The 12,157-nt window shown below is 41.6% G+C and overlaps 1 protein-coding gene across 2 annotated transcripts in view; it reads right to left on the bottom strand.

Moving 5' to 3' along the window:
- The window catches only part of LRRC38 (leucine rich repeat containing 38), a 57,735-nt gene that overhangs the window by 18,339 nt on the left and 27,239 nt on the right, over nt 1-12,157 (bottom strand). The window contains exon 3 of one of the 2 annotated variants that reach the window (XR_004755685.1): nt 3,292-3,407. The exons of the other annotated variant lie outside the window; for it this stretch is intronic. The gene's annotated coding sequence lies outside the window, so the exon portion shown is untranslated. The remainder of the gene's footprint in view (nt 1-3,291; nt 3,408-12,157) is intronic. 2 annotated transcript variants of the gene reach the window in all.

Genomic DNA, 12,157 nt, shown 5'->3' on the forward strand with positions numbered 1-12,157 from the left:
TGACTGACAAGCATAACTGACACAGTGTCTTGCAGTAGTGGCGTGCCTCACTTTACATTCCGAGGCAGTTCTCCAGTGAAGTTATCAATACCCAGCACTTACGGGTCCCCCTGTGCAGACTCTTTGTTTTTTCCTATCAAATGTAGGAAATCAGACCCTGACATTTTCTCTTCTAAGATGTCTCAGCATTATTACGCCTATTTCACAGATGGGAGGCTCCAGACAGAAAGGCACGATTTGTGAAAGATCCAAGAACATCTTAGTGGCAGAGGTAGGAACAGGACTCAGCTTCCCTGAATTCCAGCCCTTGCTCCAGCTCCTGCTCCTTTCTGTACAAAAGGGACGTTTCCATTCTCAGCTGTTTGTGTGTATTCTTGTTGGTATAAGGGAAGCACTCTAAGCAACACTATTTTCACAGCAGTTTGCATGCAGTTTGCAATTTCTCCACGGTATCTGTGGAGCTTTCCCTTCTGAGATGTTTGTGGAGGGGCTGGTAGGAGGCTATAGATTATTATTTTGGGTTAGGTATCCCACCGGCTTGTCAAACAGGCGCAGAGCATCCAGGCAAACAAGCGTTTCAGTGCCAGCACATAGCACTGATCTTCTGCCAGACGGGACCAGCTGCAGTGCCTGCCATCGCAGGCCACCTGCCAGGGTCTGACACCTTCCTCTTGCCGCTTAGATTTCTGAGTTTCTCTCTGACCTGTCTTCCTCTGTATAACATTTCCTGTTCCAGTTTGTCTGTTGTAGCTCCATTCTTTCCCTAGCTCCTGCTTATTTCCGTACCTCATCTGTTTCCCTCAAAGATCAGAAATTCTCTTTAATCTTTTTGAAGCTTCTTTCACTTGCAAACATTTCAGGCAATTTTGGCTGGCACAAAGGAGATTCTGAAAAGCTTTCTACCTAATAAGATAGTAAAGCTTTATTTCTTTAATCTTTTATTTGCATCACTCAGATACAGTAACCTGTATTACTCTACACAGGGCCTGGCCAGCTATCTGCTAAGTGCACAGCACCCTCTTGTGCCCTGTGGGACAGCGGTCACTCCACAACCATCGTGGGCTCCTGCCAGAAGCTGTCAGGGAGTTTTACCGTACTCCTGTAGTTCCTGAGTTTCATTGCTTCCTGTTCCAGTGGCCTCCTAAAGACACCCCAATCACTCCAAGCAGGAAAACGAGATACATAATTTTGGTGGTGGTGTTCTCGCAGGTGCTCCCTTTAGAGAGGTGTTTGCTAAAACAGCAGCAGCAGCACAGAGCGAGCCTCACTGATGCGTGGATCTGTGAAGGGAAGCAAATGCAGGGAACAAAGCGAGCCTCTAGTTCTTGCTTGCACTGAGACACCTTAGCCGAATCACACACCTACTACCTGCTGCAACTCCTGGCATTGGAATGTCATTCTACCTGCATGCTCTGCCGTAGCTTTTGGCTGTAGTAACTGGGACACCAGATTGCAGACAAGCACTTACTTAACAAATCTGGAGGTAAAGAACTTCACAGCAGCTAATACACATCAGGAGCTTCTGCTTGGCTTCAGTTGACACTAATGTATAACAGAGCTGCTCCACCAGTGAGAAGTCTCAGAAATAAAGCTTTGTTTCTAAGATGTGCTTCTTTAATGCTCCCAGGCAAAGCTGTCACAGCTTTCCTACCTGTGTTCCAAAAGCACTTCCAGTACTAAGTTCTACTTCACAGAGCTTTTAAAAAGCACAAACTTCCCAATTAGGTGGGGATGCCATGAATAAATAAATACACTTCTCTCCACACAGATGGGATTCCACATGGATCAAAGCTCAGCTATCGGCTCTTTAGTGATGATCCTTGTTTCCAAGGCTCCCCCAAGGCGAGGGACACAATCAGTATGAAAACACATGCTTATGAAACAAAGAGGGTAACAATTTCCTAGTCAGAGAACTAGTGAGCATCCCTACTTTATCCTGTTCATTTTTATTTTCAATTACTTTACAATATCTAGCACACTGCAGTCCTGGAACTGGCAGAAGCTACGAAAGTTATTCTTTATGATAAAGTATACGTGCATGTAGAAAGAGCAAATCCATCTCACTTAACCCTTGAAAATGAGCAAGGAGGTTTTGTGTCAAATCCTTTTGTGGAGGATGAGGAAATTAAAGTGTCTTCCCCCATCCCTTCTCAGTTGTGTGACTTGAATAAGCATAGCAGGAGGCAGGCTTTGGATTAAAGTCACAAAGCTCTGGCTTTCAATCCCTTTAACTCTCTGTTCAGGATATCACTAAGAGAAACTCAAATAAAACAGAGAGTGACAAGCCATGATGCTCCCAGACCTTTAGAGTGCTGCCAGTTTTATAACGTGGCAAACAGTAGAAAACTAAACAAATAATTAAACTCTTTGCCTAGTACAGGAAGAAATAGCATCTTTCCCCAAGAAACTTTGAGCTCTCCTCCTAAGAATGCTCAAAACTTCCCAGAACAGCTTGAACAATGGAATTAAAAAGAAAGAGCAATCACAGTCCAGACACACATGAAGGACTCAGATATCATAAGAAATCATTACTTACAAGAGAATGAAACAGAAAATTGTCCATCCTCATTCATGTTTGTGAGCAGCTAATTAAGCATAGTTCTCTGTGAACGCAAGTTGTTATCCCGGGCTTATGCCTCACTGAGTTGAGGTACACGTCGTGTCCCAGGCTGCACACAACGATTGCAGAGGGGTTTCCTAATTACCTACATAAGCCATGTGTCACGTGAACCAGTGTTCAGACTTGAATGACTAACAGTAAGTTAATCAATCAAACACTGAAATCAAGTGGCGAACAACATCTCTGAAAGAGAATCCCATTTTTATTCTGATATTTACCATCTTGGCTTCAGCACATTATTCCTCTGAGAAATACCTCCCCCTGCTATGACCAGACGGGTTTTTATGAATGCAGCCAGGGGGCACCTTTGGACATTTTTCCCTCTGATCTTGCATCTAAAATGGACTGAAAAAGCGAAAGAGGAAGAGGGATATATTCCTTTGTCTTACAAAAGAATAATAGAAACTGTGAACTGAAGCTTGTATTATACCTGCCCGCTGCTGCTGTTGCTGCTGCCATGCAACTGGGAGGGAAATCACATCAAAATTAATCAGCATGACAGCAGCAGTGATTGAATTTGAAAACTTGAGACACTGCAGTTCAACAGCCAAATGAGAGCAGCCTAAACCCATCAGACCGCTTCCATCAGCTGCTCTAGGGCTGACATGGCTTTCTCAGACACGTGGTCACTACCTTATTATCAACCATTTACAGTCACCATAAGCACTCACAGAAGAACCACTGTTAATTATGTTTCCCTTCTCCCCCAGGAAGCAGTTGGTATCCAGCCACTGTTGTCAGCTGCTCGTCCTCTACGTAGTTTTGTTCCAGCCCAGTACTAGCACAGCTGGAAAGCAAATTAAAGGCAACTAAAAGTGAGAATTCTCCTAAGCTGTCAAACGGATATGCTCTGTACCCACTAGGTATGAGATAGATTTGGGACTAGATTCATCCTTGGCATGACCCAGAATGGCTCTTCTTACATGTAAGAAAGTTGCAAGTACAGCTGGACACAGATTTCTTCTCAAACACTGTTTATCTGGCCAGATTCAACAGCGGCAAGAAGGCATACAGCAACCAAAACAACTGACAGCTAATGTTTATACACACGTAGTTTTTGAATATAAAACCCCTCCAGTTCATTTTACCCGTAAGAGAGTAAAAAATAAAATAAAATAAAAATAAAAATGACCCACATTCATTTTGCTGCTAACTTTGTAATATTAATGGGTACTAATGGGCTGAATGTCCTTTCCAGACCAAAGAAGACTGTGTACTTGCAAGGACTTAATGCAAATTGATACCAAATACATACCCAGCAAGAAAACAACTTACAAACAAGGGCACAGCGAACTTAACTGGACATGAAGGTGTTTTAATGACTCCTTAGGCTGCTTTGATAAGGGAGGCCACGAAGATGTTACAGGCTGCTTTGCTGGGCTTTACTAGCTTATTTGATGTGATACAAGCTGAACACAATGGGAAAAACAACCTAGATTTTTTTTAATTATTATTTTTTTTTTTTCCTGCAGAGACAAAACCACAAGACAGCCATTGGTAATCGTTGCCCTTCACCCACCTACCACGCTGACTGTTGCTGCACACACTCCAAGGATGTAAATTTGAAGGAAGGGTTTTTGTCGGTGGAAATTCCAAGTATCTGATGAGTGACAGAGATAATGGAAATAATTATTAAACCCCTCTGCTGTTCTTTACCATAAAAATACCTCACAGAAAATATAACTAAATGCTTAAAAGGTCAGACAGTACATTTGAGAATTGTCCTTTGAAGTACATCGCAGCCTCATTAAATTACGTACACCATCACGGCAATCGTGGTACTCCCCATCCTACAGGTTACTTCTGAACAACTGGCTACCTGCAAAACTAATTACTCCCCAAAATGCATTCATCTCTGCCCTGGAACCAGACAGCATTAACGAGCACAAAGGGACAAGGAATGATAGATAGCTCAGGACTTGAGGCATAAAAAGGAAGACTAGAATCTTGCACTGTGTTCAAATGAAAATAGCGACAAGTTAAGTTTGTGTGTACAAGCCCATATCTGAATGTGCATGTAGTTCCTTCCTTTTTATTCTTTTTCAAATTAAAAATGGAAAACCAGAGTGGGGCAGTCTAGTGGAAACAACTGTAAGTTAGGCCCTAACACTTTCTCTGTGGAGCTCTCTTTGTGGTCAGATCAGTCAGCCTTTTCAATCCTGCATTAAACAAAGGCAACCCCCTTTGTAAATTCAAGCAGTACCGAGTTGTTTCACACCCATATGAAGAGCAGAATGAAACAAAATGTTGACAAAGATCCTTGAACCAATGGGGTAAAATCTCCTCTGATGCAAAGGACTTGTTTTCACCTTTTAGGTATGAAGTATATGCTGAAAAGGTCTGTACGCTTTACTGTATGCAAAGAACATTTGCAGGATGACAAAAATTCATTACAGAAACCAATCTCCTGTAAAATATCCACAGTCCCGTTCATGGTAAGTGATCCCGGTCATTCACTCTAAAGCGATCTTTCTACCCTCTTACAAGTTTCTCTGGCTATAGAGAAGTGTGGTGTCCTTAGGGAATGCAGCACAGTTTGACTTAATGGCTTCTGACATTTCACTCGCCTTGTTAATAAGATGGGAAAAATGTCAGGTGGAATTATATCAGCGAGTGCAGCAGTCCCCCAAAGGGAAATATTTGGAGCCTTGTAACACTGCCGCTGGATTTGCTTTTTAAAAGTGTGTCGATAACCAATGCTGATCATTACAATGACTAGTTTTCCTAATTGCTTCAGAAATCACGTATCTCAGTGAGAACGAACTGGAGGTACTCCTCTGGTACTCGGCGATATCAGACATAACCTCTAGAATTTGAGTACAGTTTGAAGTGGTGCATTAGCACAGCTAATGCCCAGCACAACTTCCTCCAGCCTAAATATTGACACTGCAGTGGTACATCGGAGTTTTAGATACTACAACTTTGGTAGGACTCTTTGTACTGGGAGACGGAGCTGTTTCAGTATTTGGCTGCACAGGTCCAGCCCCCAGTGTCCCCTGCCACTGTTGTGCAAAGGTACCTCTGTCAGGAGGCGTATCTGTTTGGATCTATGATGAATGTTTGGATGAACTCCTTCACACATCTGCTTCTACAGCTTTTGAGGTTGTCACGTTTCAGATATTAAAGCTGAGAAACATCACCAAAAGAAAGTCAAGCTCCCTGGGTAATGCAGTGAAGTCAGTGGGCATCAGTTAGCAGTATTCAGACTGTGTTCAGAATCTTTGGGATTGTCCTACATCAAGTTCTTCTTTGTTAATAAAAAATAAATAAATAAACCAATCTCCAAAAATGGAATAAGTGAAGTCTCTTAAATTTCAAAGTTAATGGAACCAAGAAGAAAAAGTATGTTTGCTTTAGGCTCTTGTAAATTGTTCAGAAAGTTAATGGCACAGAAGATGAACATGGTAAAAATATTGCCCACGTGGTAACACACGGAATGTTCTATACACTCCATTTTCTCAGGCTATGCTATAAGCAAAGGTATTTTTAGGGAAAATGGAATGGCTGCAGACTAAAAATAGAGAAGCTGAAAGTGTCCAAGAAAACTCTTTCAACAAAAACATAAAACCGAAAAAGTAACTTCAACTGCTCATTTCTGATTTCTTTGTTAAAAATGCTTTCAGTTTTTAACCAGGGATTTCCTCTGTTAATTCTCACATTTTCCATGTAACATTTAATCTTCCGAAAAGTCATCTCCTAAAACATAAGATCATTCACTCAGAATGATCTTATCTAAGCATGCAATGAAAGGCTTCAATTTAGTTTTTGATATAGACAGAATAGAATATAGAAACAATGATAGATTTTGGCTCTGGTGGGAGGGCCACTACATTTAAAATGACTTTGTTATATTGTTGGTGTTGGATCCCCTAAAAGGTGACTTTTCACTCCAAAAGTATCGGAAGTTGCACATCAAGACTATCTTCTCTTCTGGCTGCATTTCCAAGCAAATACTGTGCACTGTTCTGTGGGATGGCAAAAGGAATACAGCCACAGGCTGAACCATTGTGAAGTGTTGCAATGACTGCTTTTGGAGTACGAAGAGATAAATCATTCTAGACGGACTTTTAATGCTCAGAGAAATCATTAAATCTGCAAAGGGTAAGTTAATGCAAACGTCAGAGAAAGCACTATTGATTTTTAGTTTGCTTTTAGCCTTGTCAGATAGTAAAGTATACTGAAGGACTGTCACTGATAGCACGGCTATTTGGCATCGTGCAGTCGAGCAGACAACTTATAGTTCTGTCACAGAGCAGTCCCATGCTACTCTTAAAATACCATGTTGTGCACTGCCTGCTGACGTGGGGCACACCTTCACTCTTGCCTTCTAAGTGAGAGAGGACTGCAACTGCTGAGCCTAAGAACTCCCAGAGCTCCTGATAAGCTTTCTGGAAGATTGATGTGCATAGTTTCATGCAAAAATATTTCACATTTTAATAAAACACAGGTCAAACTCCCTTGATACATGCTCTGATGAAAAAAAAAATCATTTTACTTTTACTCATACTTATGTAATACCTCGGTGCCTCAGTTTCTCCTTTTTAAACAGGGGAATGTATAGAACTGCTACAAGAGTTATGTGCTATATAGGGCATACGACAAATGGATCTAAATCCCTTGATTTAGAAGTAATCACACTCCAAATAAGTTCCAAAGGACCCTTATTCTGAGAAACAATTTCTTTTTCTATGAAAGGTGCTATATTACCGTTATTGCTTGCAGGCTATTAAAATTGTTAATATTCTTTGTGTTGTACTTGGTGTACAGCTGCCTACGCCCACAAACACATGATTCATGATCCTCTAATTCAGTGAAACCAAGAAGAGATTAACACTCTAGTAAAGAAAAAACTCTTAATTCACTCCTTATATTGAATGAAATAATTTATAGAATAGAGGCAGTGTTGGCACTGAAGGCAAAATCTGCTGTTCTTATTTACGCCCCTGATCTACTGTGTAACCCCCGAGGTCACAGAAGTGCTCAGTGCTTTACTTCCCCACTGCTTCATACTGAATGAATTAAACCCAGCTGGATGGACCTTTACAGATAGATGATATTCACCTGCAAAGTTTTCAGAGTTCCCATTTTAAAAGGCATGGAATTTAAAATATTTAAATTTGAAGAATACAATAGCACCTTGATCTGAAGACACGTGTAGGTGACTTGGGGCTATCGAAGCAGGCCTCCAAGAGAGCAACTACCTCGTTCTCCTTTGTGTCCTAGAATTGGCTGATGCAAGACAAATCTTGCAAGTACAGAGCAAAGCATAAAACATTTATTTCCTAATTTAAAGCATGAATTAACTTACCCATTAGATAGGAAAATCCTGCATTTGAATTGCCTTCCCTTCCCTCCCGTGAGTTACTACTGACAAGCTAATATCACAAAAAGGGATCTCGTAAGGGCTTGAGTAATGCAAAGATAAGTTCTCTCTTTGTGAATTCAAGTTCAGTTGCACCCCTCTAGGTCCACCCTCGGCACAGACTGGGACTCCTCCCCTCTACACATTCTCAAGTCATCATTTCATTTTATCCAGACAGAAGTGATTTATAGCATAGTTCAGAGAGTAACCAAGCCCTGAACCCAGTCATTGTTTTAGCTATGATGAGCATTCATTAGATTTTTGGTATTTGTTGTTCTTGCTTCCCTTGCTATTAGACATAATGGATTCTTTTCCCGAAAAATAAAGTGAATGAATATTCTAAACATTTAGCAGAAATATTTTTAAAGCAACACTATCAGTCTAGTATTTCTTGTAGACAAAGCATTAGGTGTTGCAGGTGAGACCAATTCTTTGCTGTAGGATTTCATTTTAGGAGATTATTCAATAATATTTGACCATGTCAGTGAAATAGTGTGAAAGAATCCAGATTTTGCAAAATAGCTGAAGCATTTGTGATTCCCCCAGCTCCCCGACTTCAGTGCTTAGGTTTGTTTTCATCTGAGGTATGCTTTGCTCCTTAAAATTCTTCAAATCACTCTATCTGTTGAATTTGGTTGCCAGTTAGAAGGTGAACTGGGGTCACTCCAACAGCTGTCACTTCAAGAAAACCCGTGGCTGCTACCGCTGAAAGGTCTGTGCCTTGCATCCACCACCGAACCCGCCACTGAAGCATGTATTTTCATACCCATTTGGACATGCAGCCAGTGTGGAAAAACACACTGCTGCTTGAAAATGTGGTAAAGCAATTGCAGCTCAAAGCCTGACTTGTTTGGAAGCACATTTGTCTGCTCGGTTTCCTCTGAGGCGCTGGGAAGTGGCGGGGTCCAGCCCTGCAGGGAGAGCTGTGCACAAAACCCCACCAGCGAGCATCTCGCTCCCTCTGGTGGCTGCAGAGTACCAAGTAGCCGGCCTCGTTCTGGCCGCTCACTTAGAGATGCTATTTGCAGGTAAATCCCAGTTCTATGAAATGTGCCGGAGCCAGGAAAGGCCGCTGCAGGACATCTTACCTACAGCCCCCTCCCCACAGCCATCTGTACACATCCCCGCATGCAGCCTACTTCTCTGTCCCCAGCCTCCGTCCCTCTCACGTGAAACACAGCTATTCTCTTCCCACCAGCTTTTGTTCGTCTTTCCAGTCCCTTCATAAAGCTGCTTGTTCTTGGGAACATGCTTTGTATACAAAAAGGAAAAGAAACCACATTACTTTACTTGGGATTCCTCCCTAAAAACAGAGTTGGAGCGAGAATTTTGCCATGGACCATAACGGGGGGAGCATTTCTCATGCGTTCAGCCACGTGCATCTCATTTCTTCTGCAGGACAAGTTCATTCAAGGTGACAATTCCTCATTTGCAGAAAAACTGACTGCACCCATACACTGTTTGTGACTTAGTCCATCCATCTCCTTGCAAACCCCGGCAAATCCTGCCCCGTACCGAAGCAGCGTGGGCAGCTGGCGTCCTGACCGCTGGGGCACGGTGTGGCTTTGGAGAACACGGGGACAAGTTTGTGCAGCGTGGTCGCAGCCACGCTTTGGGCCACAGCATTGCTCGGTGTATTTTCAGCACTCAGACACAACACATTTAAAAAAAAAGTCAGGACATGGAAATCCCTAATGACAGATGTTTGCTTTATCAGTATAAACTCACTATAGATGCTGTGAAAGGTTTTGGAAGTATAAAGAAAAACTCACAGATTATTATTATTATTATTTTTAAATGTAAAGTTCTTCTGGCTCCACTGCTGTGTTGCTTTCCTTATTTAAGTGTCCTAGTTAAAAGAACACTCTTGACCTAAGAAAACCTACGTCAACCTCATAATTTTTTGGTTTAAATACATGGTGGTCATCCACAGGTTTAAAAGTAGCAAAGAGTGGGCATTCCGCATTTAACTCTGAGTCATGCCACTCGGTCACGTAGAGACAGCTGCTGGTGTGCCTTTCTGTTAAACAGGTCCAAATTCATCTGCTTCTAATGAAAAGCTTTACACTATGAATGAAAAACAATGACAGTTTTGAACTTATAAAAGCAGGAAATAAAGCCACTTCAAGGCACAGACTCTGAAGCACCATAAAGCGTTGACGTTATATACAGACCAACTTGCTGTTACCTAAAACTGTTACGTGGAGACCTTGCTGCCATTTCCTTCTCCCAGCACATCTTACCTGAGCCATTGCTGGACTGACCAACTCTCCACCGACTGCTTTATTTCCTAGGGGCACTGGCTCCGTGTGTGCCCATTTATCAGATGATGAAATAGTTCCTCTTGCCTATATGCCCCATAGGCTGGAGCATTTGTTGGTGAAAACCTGTGTGTACTGATTTTTGCTAAGTAATATAGCTCAAATCTAGCCCCATCTCGACAACTGACCGATGACTGTCCCTCAGTCTAGCTTAGGATCTCCAACTTCAAGTCCTGTTAGGATTTTATGATTCAATAATCTCTCTTCTCTACATCTGACAGCGGTGCTCCCACCCGTGCACATAATATTTCACAGGAACACAAATGGTCAACAAATCTTAAAAACCGTTGCATAAAGTGAATATTTATGAGTTTATGTTAATACTAACAAAAAACTGAGAATAACCTACAGGACACATTTCACTTTTCAAACGCTGAATTATGCTGTTTTATGTCAGCCACAGCTCTGACTTCCTATTAGAAGTGGTGTCCTTGTCAGGCAGGAAAGGCTGCCTGAAATGTAAATAGTGTGAAAGTAGCATCTTCCAGTTCTCCCATTCCCTGACAGATGCTTGATGGAAAATGTCTGGATTTCTATTTTGAAGGCTAAATACAGGCCAATCTGTACTCTCAGGTCTTGCACACCAAATGCATTTTCAGAAATCGGAAACTAGAAGCACAGTGACCCAAACCCAAAAGCTACCACAAAGCTACGGCTATTTAAGGCCAATACAAATCAGTGAAGAGATCTGATGGACTTCAGTTTGTGACTAAGGGAAGGTAAAATACATTTCTGATTGTAAGGCTCCACACTCCTGCAGAAGCCTTCTAAGAATCTGCTTTCATGCAAGTAAGTCCATGAGATGGGAACATAACCAAGCATACTCTTAGTATACTCTTACCCTTACCCTTGCATAAAATACACACTCAAAAAGTGTAAATTAAGCATACAATTTGATATCCTTTACAAAGCCACTCTTACTAGAAAGATACAGTCCTTTTCTGTTGCTGAATTTCCTGTTTTGGTACCCTGGGGGCAGCTGTAAACCCTGCAATATTTGTTCAGAAGCATAAAAACTGTTTTCTGCAAGATTTTCTAATTTTCAAGTCATTTCCTGTTTTCCCTCTGTAGTCAAAACCACCCCTTTGGCAGGTATTGGAACACAAAAGCCCCCAGTTCAATCTGAGGAAATGTTTTAGTACTTGAGAGAGGAGACCCAAAAGATGGCTCCAACTTTCCACTACCTGCTTTCACCAAGGCAACTTCGCTTTACTGTGAAGTAATCTTCCAGCAAATGATGCTGTATAGAACAACCCAACTCAATTCCTGAATTGTTTATGTAATAGAGTTAGTCTTGGAAAACACTGTGCAATCCACAATCACAAAGTTTTTCACTAACTCGTTTTGCATCCCTGGGCAAACTTCTTTCCCTCTTTTGCACTTATTTGGTGAAATTATCTATTTTTTTCTGAGGAGCAGGCTGGACCAGAAAGGAGCTAATTTCTGAGAGCCCGAGAGCTCCAATTCTGGGCTCAGAAGAATGGCTTGTTCTTCTTTAGAAAGGGCCATTCATACACCTGAGACAGTTTGTTTATTTGAATAACTATAAAGACGAAGTGTCTTCAGAGTACCTTTGAGAAAAATAGGATGAAATTCTAAAAAGACCCTCTTCTTGTTCCTGATGAGAATCTGAACTAATCATTAAGAACTGTCACTGGTTTGTTTGTTTGTTTTTCACAATGTATCATAATCACTTTTCTTTCTGAAAATGCATACAGGAATCTAAGCATTCCAACCTCATAAATAACCTAGCTATGTGTTTGTTTGTTTGTTTTTCTCCTCCAAGTTAAAACCTCTCCCACAGGTCTGCTCCATCCTTCTGCAGAGGTTACCTCCTCCACCACTGTCAGTAGA

Source organism: Oxyura jamaicensis, chromosome 21, assembly GCF_011077185.1.
Source record: "Oxyura jamaicensis isolate SHBP4307 breed ruddy duck chromosome 21, BPBGC_Ojam_1.0, whole genome shotgun sequence".
Lineage (NCBI taxonomy): Eukaryota > Metazoa > Chordata > Aves > Anseriformes > Anatidae > Oxyura > Oxyura jamaicensis.